General features: G+C 31.5%; 2 long non-coding RNA genes across 2 annotated transcripts; both read left to right on the top strand.

Annotated features, from left to right (window-relative positions):
* The first annotated feature begins 2439 nt into the window (after positions 1–2439).
* Positions 2440–4975, top strand: LOC123924824. The gene is made up of 2 exons (XR_006814846.1): positions 2440–3129; positions 4736–4975. It is a non-coding gene; the product is annotated as an uncharacterized LOC123924824 (long non-coding RNA).
* Positions 4976–5033: 58 nt separating this feature from the next.
* Positions 5034–9309, top strand: LOC123924823. Its single transcript, XR_006814845.1, has 2 exons — positions 5034–7463; positions 9070–9309. It is a non-coding gene; the product is annotated as an uncharacterized LOC123924823 (long non-coding RNA).
* Positions 9310–11051: the final 1742 nt, after the last annotated feature.

Genomic DNA, 11051 nt, shown 5'->3' with positions numbered 1-11051 from the left:
CTTAAAACTTCTTGTAAAGAAGAGTGCAAGATCATGAGTTCATTTGAAGATTATTCTTTATAGACTTTTAAAAAAATGTGTATTAAATTATGACTGAGAAAACATTCAAGTTAAACATTATGCATGTTAAAATAATTTTTCGTTTTTTCAACAAAATTATCAGGGTTAAATATGTTTTTTGTCTCTATAAAATGGGGACGTTCTAAGTTTAATCCTTACTTTATTTTTATTATATTTTTAGTCCCTGTAAAATTTATTCTTGCACATAGTTTTAGTTCCTACTAAAACTAAAATTGTTTAATTATCATTAAACTCTTAAATTTTTGAATAATTTTTTTGTAGCCATATTTAAAATATCATATAAAGTTTATTTACAAAAATTTAGTATTTTTTCACATGAGATGAATTAAATATGAATTTTTTAAATAGGGAAAGTTCAAGATAAAACTAACAAAAATCATAACCAAGAAAACAAATTTTGTGCTCTTTTTTTTTGGGGGAACTTTTTATAATGTTCTAAACATATCTGCGAAAAAATCATTCATAAATACACGTTGAATTATCAGTATAGATTAAAACTGAGTGCATGATAATTTTTCAGGGACTAAAAATATAATAAATATAAAGTAAGAACTAAACTTAAAACATGCGCACCATAAATTTACTAATAAATTTTTTTTCCTCAAAAGTTAATCAAATTAGTTATTTTATTTTCAACATATAAATCATTTTTCAAAAAAATAATATAATTTTTGAAAATCGGCGACAAATAAACATAAAAAAAAAATCTTAAACTTCGTGGTCTGTTTGCAAAATCATATGTGTTTTTTTGTTGGCCATATGCATTCAATCCAAAATAGATTTTTACAGACAATTGTTAGATTAGTTGGCTTTTGAAGCACACACATCTTACAACATTATTAATGTTGTTTATTGATTGAAATTAACCAAACTAAACAAAATGTTATGCTATTTGTTATTATATATCCAATTACATATCTACATCAAACAAAAAATATATTCAAATTAATGTCTTAAGGAGAAGCATATTTATTTCATAATGCAACATAAATTTATATAAGAAGAAAAGTTTATTTAGATTTTTCAATGCAAAGTAAACAAATATAAATATTAATATCTAATATAATTGGAAGAGTCACGCAACAATATCGTAAAGTAAATAGTTACATAATCAAAATCAACTATTGCTTTTCTTAGTTGCATGAAAAATACTACTAATCAGAATTTAATAATAACACCAGTAGAAAAATGACTTTTGGTTTGGAGATACCACTACCGGTATGTGAATACCAGTAGTGAAATACATTTGACCAAAGGATTCCACTACTGATATTTTTAAAACGGTAGTGGAAAGTTCAGAGACAAGGGATTTCACTACCGGCTTTGCTAAATCCGTAGTGGAAAGTAGACACGGTGGCAATGTCGTAATTACGTACAAATTTGTTTTAATTATCTTCCACTACCGATCTAGGATTCACCGGTAGTGGAATCCTAATAGTGTTATTATTTTTTTCATATTCCCACTTTTCACTACCGATCTAGGATTCACCGGTAGTGGAATCCTAATAGTGTTATTATATTTTTCATATTGTCATTTTCATTCCCAATTTTCATACGCGTTCAATCTCCCTCCCACTGCAAACTCTCCATTCTCAATCGTCCCAAGTTCTTCCAAATCGTCCCAAGTTCTTCAAATCAAACACTCCAATTTCCCAATCATTCTCCAATCTCTCCATTCTCCATTCTCCATTCTCCATTCTCCAATCTCTCCAATTTCATTCGGTTTCATTCTCCAAACCCTAGAATGCTTGAATCGCCTCCAAATTTCTTCGTTTTTATTCGGTAAAGGTATGAATAAATCAAACTTCCTCCAAATTTCATTCGTTTTCGTTTTCATTCATTTTCATTCTTGTTCATTCGTTTTCATTCGCTTGGGTTTTCATTCGTTTTCATTCACGTCGTTTTCGTGGGTCTGTGATGTTCATTTCTGTGTGGGTCTGTGTTTTTTTGTGTGGGTTTTCATTCTTCTTCTGCTTGATGGCTTGATGATGAGAATGTCAATATAAAAATACAAATTTGCATGAGATTTGGAAGTCTGTGTAGGTCTGTGTAGGTCACTTTAGCATGAGATTTAATGAAAAGTAAAAAGATATATGGTCATTTCTGTTTATGATATTTATTTTGCTGCTATTTTGATTATTTTTTACTTCATAGATGATATGTAATGTTTTAAACCAAGCCATGTTTTGCTGCTATTTTGCTGCTATTATATCAGATTTTATTGTTGAAGCTAAACTCCAAATAGGCAAGAAAATTCAAATAACCAAGCCATGTTTTAATGTCAAAGTGTGATTCAAAATTCGTTATGTTGCTGCACATGAGGGTGTTAGGTATAAGTGTAACGCCCGTTTTATTTTTTTATTTAAAAAAAAAAATAGTTATTTGTTTGTTTATTAGTATTTATTTAATTATTTGTGTTTATTTATGTGATTATTATTTATTTAATTATGTGGCGTGTAACTTTCGTATTTGGAATATTTATCGGTTTTGGTTAAGTCGGTTAATTAAATAGAATCAAGTGTTATTTAGATTTTATATGAGTTGGGCTTTGTGTGGGAAAGATAGAATAGTCCATTGAAATTTGGGGTGTAAATAGGAATAGTGTAGAGAATAGAAACCTAGTTGATATATTGGTATAAATAGAATATAGAACTCACTTCTTTTATTTTGTAAACCGCCCTAGCTATTCATGTTGAGCCTTCATTCACTTTTAGTCGGAACCATATATACACAGTGGAAATCATGATATTAAAATACCAATTCACCCAGATGGAAGATTAGTGGAGCACTCACGTTTCATATCTTGGTTACTCCATCAAATTGTTTTCCCTTAGTCCTTATTAATTAGCCTTATCAACCCACACCCATTGAAACTAGTGAGACATCCTTATCCTTATAATCATAAAATTACCATTTCAACATTTCGTGAAAGAAAAGAGGAGGGTTTTAAAGAGACAAGAATAAGAGGAGGCGAGAAGAAGAAAAGAGAAAAGAACAAGCCAAGTAGTAGAGAAACCAAGTGAAGGAGTAAATTTCAACAAATCTAAGGTAAGAGGAATAGTAACATAATTATTGGAGATGAATTCATGAGAGGAGAGAAAATCCTTTTCTCTAGCCCAAACTCTCATCATCTCAATTTGGGGGTTTGTATGTGGGATTTGGGAATATGTTTATTTATGAGTTTTATGTGTTGATACATGAATCTATATGTTTGTTCATGATTATTGGATGATTTTTCTTGGGAAAATAGTTACTTTGATGTTAGATGATGGTATTTGAGTTGTTTTTGGTAAGTTGTGATTTTGAGCTTAAATCCATGAAATAAGTGTTTTTATGTGATTACTATGAATTTTGATGAGTGAATCTTGTATGTTTGGTGTTGAATTATTGTTGGAATGATGTTTGTTAAAGTTCAAATATCATAAGTGATGATTAGGGGAAACTTTAGGTTTAATGGGATTTAACTTGTGTTTTGGAAAAATCAAAGATGGAAGTTTATAATGTAAGAAAAACTGTCATTTTATAAAAGTCTGAAGAGAAAACGTATATTTTGATCCCTTTTAAATCTGAATTGGTTCTTGTCGTAAACATGAAAGTTGTTGATATTTTCCTTAGCTTTCCAACGCATGTTTACGCGTCCCAATCAGATGCTCGTAACTCAAATTACGACTCATACAGTGAGCAGGTCGAACCTGCAAAATTCTGCAGGGTGAACAGTAGACGATGCTAAGTTGTGGCTAGTCGGCGCAACCCCTTTTGTTGATTTTTTACCTTTTTGACGGTTTATGTACCTGGACTTTATTTTCAAAGTTTTTCGTGTATATTCCAATTACGGAGTTCGTTTTCTGAGATTATGCTTGGATAATGATATTGCTTATATTTTGGCATTACTTTAGTTTAAATTAACTTTCGTATGCTTAATTAATTGGAATTGGTGAACCCTTGATGATGTGTGGCTTTAATGACTTGTAAATGAATATGTTGTTGATTAATGATGATGAATTGGTTGTTGATAGACTATGGTAATCATGATGTTGATTTATTGATGATGATAAATGATGATTTATCATGAGTAGAGTTATTCTAAAGACGATGATTTAGAATATTTGGATTATTTTATCCATTTTATGTTGATGTTATAATTAAGATAAAACCATATGTTTGGTAGATGCACATTTCATGCATTCATAAGTTGAGTCTATTGATGAGTATCCTAGAGACGATGATCTAGTTTACTGTTATTCTAGAGACGATGATCTAGAATGTTTTAGAGACGATGATCTAAAACACTTGGGTTAAGTTATCCAAGATTATGATGAATTGGTACCACATGCATATAGATATGTCTAGGTGACATCATATCTATGTGATATTAAAATGCATTAGAAATTATGTGACATTCTTAAATGTTAAATGTTACTCGACATTGTGTATTTCATTTCTTTGTTCGAGAGTTTTTACTTCTCAAATGTGATGAGTAATTGATAAATGAATATGTCTAATACATGTCTATATATGTGGTGATTGTATGAGTTGAATTTACTCAATTGTATTTATTTTATTCAGTGTCTGATATGCGTTATATTCAGTCACTTTTAATAATTATGTTATCTAACCTCTGTTTTGTGTTTGTGCTGAACCGTTGGGGGTTCAGGTTCTCAGGTTGTATGTTTGTCGGTGTTCGAGTTGTTAGCGAAAGCTCCGCTCTGGTTGTGACACGGGGAAGGGTTTATCGAGTCTTGTACTTGTATTCTTATTTTATTGTAAATGTATTATTTTAGAAAACAATTTTTATTAAGTGAGGTTTATGCTAATTAGCAATGTTCTTGAAGTATGTAATACCTTAAACCACTATTTTATATTTTATATTCGACTTCGAGTCGTTTTAATTTTATTATCCGCTGTGCATTTTGAAAAAGAATTTTTTTATAGTTGGATTCATTTAAATATTGGGTTTGGGTGTTACAAAGTGGTATCAGAGCCCCGTTGTCCTCGGACTGTGTGGTTATGTGTCAATCAGAGTAGGTCTGTGCAATCAGACCGAGTGAGCGTAGTGTCAGTCATGTTTGTGTAATTGTTTTCTTGTGATTTAATTTTTGTAGTTACACTTGCACATTAGTCACTATTTAACTATCTTGCAAAATGCGTAATTTGTTTCATGAATTTCATTGTTAGTTAACATGTTGCTTTACTTGATTCTTGAAACTTGTGTCTTAATTGGTGTTGACTTTAGAATTTATAATTCTGACTTGAAGATTGAATATTAAAAAGATAGTTTAAATGTTAATTTGTTAATACTCGATTGAAATATGATGTTTTGTTTTGATTGCTTGTGTATGAGATTTTTTGTCTTCTTTGAGTTGGTTTGTGATTAGATTAAATGTGAAGATAGTAATTGTTTTTCTATTAACTAGAAAATGTGTAGGATGAATTGAAATTTCTTTTATGCTACATATATTCAAATATAACGTGCATATGTTAATAAAATTAATAGTTTAAATTAACTAATTGTGGTAGAGTTTATGTGAATTCTTATGTATGTTCACATGTGTATAGTTCTTTATAACATGAGATAATTTTGAGATTAGTATTAATTTTTGATTATGTGAACCTTGTTAGAAATCTAATTATTTTCTTTTGAGTAAGTGAAACATAATTTTATAAAGAAGTAAGAAGAGTAAAATAACTAATGGTGAAGTTAAGTGGATTCTATGATATATTTAGCATATGTTTTATTTTATATATGACATGTGCTAAATTATTCAAATGAAAGTTGATTTGCCCTTTTTGTTATCTGTGAGTTATAGGGAGTAACTACAACATTTTCTTTAAGAATGTATTTGGTAAATGTGATGTACAAGTTTGACTATTTTATTTTACCATGTTAATTATCATGATAAGCTAATTATTTTTGTACGATATGCTTATAAGTTATATGAATGAGAATTGTTGAGCCATTTATAATTCGTTGTTTATGATATATTCATGTTTCTTGACATGATTTGAATTCTTAATTTTGAAATTAGGAGAAGATATATATTACCTGAATGTTTGTATGATCTAGTGTAGATGTTTAAGCATTGTGTTTTACCCCTTGTATGCGACATGCTTGTAACAATGTCGATACTCGTTCCTTTTGAGAAACTAAGTTAGAAAGTGATAGGAGTCTGCGACTAGACGTGAGAATCCGGAGTTCCAGTAGAAGAGTGTAGGTGGGTTTAAGATAAGTGGGGGAGAAAGTTATACCCCTACGAGATGTTTCGAGCATGAGAAGTCAGGATAAGTAGAGATGTCGTCGAAAGAGAGTGCTCAAGCGTTAGTGATGTTGGGTGCATCATATTTTTTTTTTTTCATAGTGAAGGGAGGCGTCATGTGGTTAAAATATGTGATTCGGCGCAGTTAAGAGAGCATTTTAGCAGTTTGGTAAAGATGGTTTATGCCACCATCATGATTGTCGGCTACTTATTGACAAATTGAGGAACTGGCCGTCCTTAATCTCTTGTTGATAGTAGACAGAATCGTGTTGACCGCAATAAACTAGTTTTGTCAAACTTTGTAGTGCTTGGAGTTTTTGGTATTTATGTTTGGAGAATAGGATGGAGGAGTAGTATTTGAATTTGTTTCACTTAGATAATTTTCGAGGGCGAAAATTCTTTTAAGTGGGGGAGAGTTGTAACGCCCGTTTTATTTTTTTATTTAAAAAAAAAAATAGTTATTTGTTTGTTTATTAGTATTTATTTAATTATTTGTGTTTATTTATGTGATTATTATTTATTTAATTATGTGGCGTGTAACTTTCGTATTTGGAATATTTATCGGTTTTGGTTAAGTCGGTTAATTAAATAGAATCAAGTGTTATTTAGATTTTATATGAGTTGGGCTTTGTGTGGGAAAGATAGAATAGTCCATTGAAATTTGGGGTGTAAATAGGAATAGTGTAGAGAATAGAAACCTAGTTGATATATTGGTATAAATAGAATATAGAACTCACTTCTTTTATTTTGTAAACCGCCCTAGCTATTCATGTTGAGCCTTCATTCACTTTTAGTCGGAACCATATATACACAGTGGAAATCATGATATTAAAATACCAATTCACCCAGATGGAAGATTAGTGGAGCACTCACGTTTCATATCTTGGTTACTCCATCAAATTGTTTTCCCTTAGTCCTTATTAATTAGCCTTATCAACCCACACCCATTGAAACTAGTGAGACATCCTTATCCTTATAATCATAAAATTACCATTTCAACATTTTGTGAAAGAAAAGAGGAGGGTTTTAAAGAGACAAGAATAAGAGGAGGCGAGAAGAAGAAAAGAGAAAAGAACAAGCCAAGTAGTAGAGAAACCAAGTGAAGGAGTAAATTTCAACAAATCTAAGGTAAGAGGAATAGTAACATAATTATTGGAGATGAATTCATGAGAGGAGAGAAAATCCTTTTCTCTAGCCCAAACTCTCATCATCTCAATTTGGGGGTTTGTATGTGGGATTTGGGAATATGTTTATTTATGAGTTTTATGTGTTGATACATGAATCTATATGTTTGTTCATGATTATTGGATGATTTTTCTTGGGAAAATAGTTACTTTGATGTTAGATGATGGTATTTGAGTTGTTTTTGGTAAGTTGTGATTTTGAGCTTAAATCCATGAAATAAGTGTTTTTATGTGATTACTATGAATTTTGATGAGTGAATCTTGTATGTTTGGTGTTGAATTATTGTTGGAATGATGTTTGTTAAAGTTCAAATATCATAAGTGATGATTAGGGGAAACTTTAGGTTTAATGGGATTTAACTTGTGTTTTGGAAAAATCAAAGATGGAAGTTTATAATGTAAGAAAAACTGTCATTTTATAAAAGTCTGAAGAGAAAACGTATATTTTGATCCCTTTTAAATCTGAATTGGTTCTTGTCGTAAACATGAAAGTTGTTGATATTTTCCTTAGCTTTCCAACGCATGTTTACGCGTCCCAATCAGATGCTCGTAACTCAAATTACGACTCATACAGTGAGCAGGTCGAACCTGCAAAATTCTGCAGGGTGAACAGTAGACGATGCTAAGTTGTGGCTAGTCGGCGCAACCCCTTTTGTTGATTTTTTACCTTTTTGACGGTTTATGTACCTGGACTTTATTTTCAAAGTTTTTCGTGTATATTCCAATTACGGAGTTCGTTTTCTGAGATTATGCTTGGATAATGATATTGCTTATATTTTGGCATTACTTTAGTTTAAATTAACTTTCGTATGCTTAATTAATTGGAATTGGTGAACCCTTGATGATGTGTGGCTTTAATGACTTGTAAATGAATATGTTGTTGATTAATGATGATGAATTGGTTGTTGATAGACTATGGTAATCATGATGTTGATTTATTGATGATGATAAATGATGATTTATCATGAGTAGAGTTATTCTAAAGACGATGATTTAGAATATTTGGATTATTTTATCCATTTTATGTTGATGTTATAATTAAGATAAAACCATATGTTTGGTAGATGCACATTTCATGCATTCATAAGTTGAGTCTATTGATGAGTATCCTAGAGACGATGATCTAGTTTACTGTTATTCTAGAGACGATGATCTAGAATGTTTTAGAGACGATGATCTAAAACACTTGGGTTAAGTTATCCAAGATTATGATGAATTGGTACCACATGCATATAGATATGTCTAGGTGACATCATATCTATGTGATATTAAAATGCATTAGAAATTATGTGACATTCTTAAATGTTAAATGTTACTCGACATTGTGTATTTCATTTCTTTGTTCGAGAGTTTTTACTTCTCAAATGTGATGAGTAATTGATAAATGAATATGTCTAATACATGTCTATATATGTGGTGATTGTATGAGTTGAATTTACTCAATTGTATTTATTTTATTCAGTGTCTGATATGCGTTATATTCAGTCACTTTTAATAATTATGTTATCTAACCTCTGTTTTGTGTTTGTGCTGAACCGTTGGGGGTTCAGGTTCTCAGGTTGTATGTTTGTCGGTGTTCGAGTTGTTAGCGAAAGCTCCGCTCTGGTTGTGACACGGGGAAGGGTTTATCGAGTCTTGTACTTGTATTCTTATTTTATTGTAAATGTATTATTTTAGAAAACAATTTTTATTAAGTGAGGTTTATGCTAATTAGCAATGTTCTTGAAGTATGTAATACCTTAAACCACTATTTTATATTTTATATTCGACTTCGAGTCGTTTTAATTTTATTATCCGCTGTGCATTTTGAAAAAGAATTTTTTTATAGTTGGATTCATTTAAATATTGGGTTTGGGTGTTACAATAAGCAAGTATATAGAAGTCACTCATGTTAACCTTGTGCTTAATATATTCAAGGTATATAGAAGTCACTCAAGTTATAGTGCTTAATATATTCAAGGTTGGCTAAGGAGTGAAAATATGGAGTTAGAATAGTGCTTAATATCTCTGCCATATAATATACTTACTCAAGGTGACCAAGTTTGATGTAGTTAGAATAGTAAGGGAAAATATGGAGATGGTCAAGAGGGTTTTGGTATGAGCCTAAGATAGCTGAGTAGTGTCTCTCCAAATACCCTTCAGCTTCACCACATAGCCTTATAAGATGGGATCTTTTTTCTTGCAAATACCCTTCAGCTTCGGCTTCAAGAAAACATACAACTTGGCCATGGGCAGGGGTCAATATTTATGGCCAATTGTATAAACATACAACTTGTTTTGATATTAACTAAGTTGTATAAACATATTTATAAAATTATCAATGCTTGTGCTGTGCAGGGGTTGCTGTGTTAGGCGGTGATTGCTGCTCCTGCGTTAGGCGGTGATTGCTGCTCCTGCGTGTTGCTTGTGCTGTGCAGGGGCTGGTGTTGCTCTTTTTTGGTGTTGTCATCTTTGTTTGAAGTTAGAAGGTTCAATCACGGTCTCATCTACAGGTACCGATTCTATTTCAAAACATAGAAGCTATAGGCTATGAATTTTTATTAAAATAGAATGCATAATCTAGTCATTCTGTTATAGGCTATGAATTTTTATTAAAATAGGGCGAGAGAATGTTTCGCAATAGTAACAACCTAGTCATTCCTTTAACTTAGAATGCATAAATTTCGAAACGTAGGTATGGACCGTAGTTGGATGAGAGCTAATCGATTAAGTACTGAGTACAGACATGGAGTGATGGAATTTCTACAGTTTGCGGAAAGTAATGCTGAACTAGAACGTCCTCCTCCTGAATTTCCTCCACTTTTTCTATGTCCGTGTATAAATTGTGCAAATAAAGAACCAAAACGTACTAAGAATTGGTATTTTAGAATTGGTAGTGGAATCCACAATTCTAAAAAAAAAAATGGAATAGCATACATACCACTACCGGTATTTACAAATACCGGTAGTGGAATCCCAGATTCTAAAAAAAAAAAAAATGAAAACCATACATACCACTACCGGTATTTGTAAATACCGGTAGTGGAATCCCAGACTCTAAAAAAAAAAATGAAAACTATACATACCACTACCGGTATTTACAAATACCGGTAGTGGAATCCCAGACTCTAAAAAAAAAAAATGAAAACCATACATACCACTACGGATATTGAAAATACCCGTAGTGGAATCTCATACATACCACTACCGGTATTTGTAAAAACCGTCGTGGAATCCTCATAAATTTAATTAATAATACAGTAGAAACCTGACATACCACGACGGGTATAAAAAGACCCGTCGTGGAAAGTATTGACTTACAACGACGAGTGTGTTTACTACCGGCTGCGGCCAGTAGTGGAATCCCTATTTGGCCGGTAGTGGAATCCCCTTTCTGCACTAGTGTAATAAAGGATAAAAACATAACTATAGAGAGAAAATAGAAATTTTATGCTTCAAACTCATGTGCTTGTTCAACGAATGGTGTTGAATGAAGCAAACAAAGGTTTGGCATCATGAGTCCCACATGAGCGCAAGGTGTTTGAGTAAGAGA

This window comes from Trifolium pratense, linkage group LG4 (genome assembly GCF_020283565.1).
Source record: "Trifolium pratense cultivar HEN17-A07 linkage group LG4, ARS_RC_1.1, whole genome shotgun sequence".
NCBI lineage: Eukaryota > Viridiplantae > Streptophyta > Magnoliopsida > Fabales > Fabaceae > Trifolium > Trifolium pratense.
This window is presented reverse-complemented; position numbering and strand designations above follow the sequence as displayed.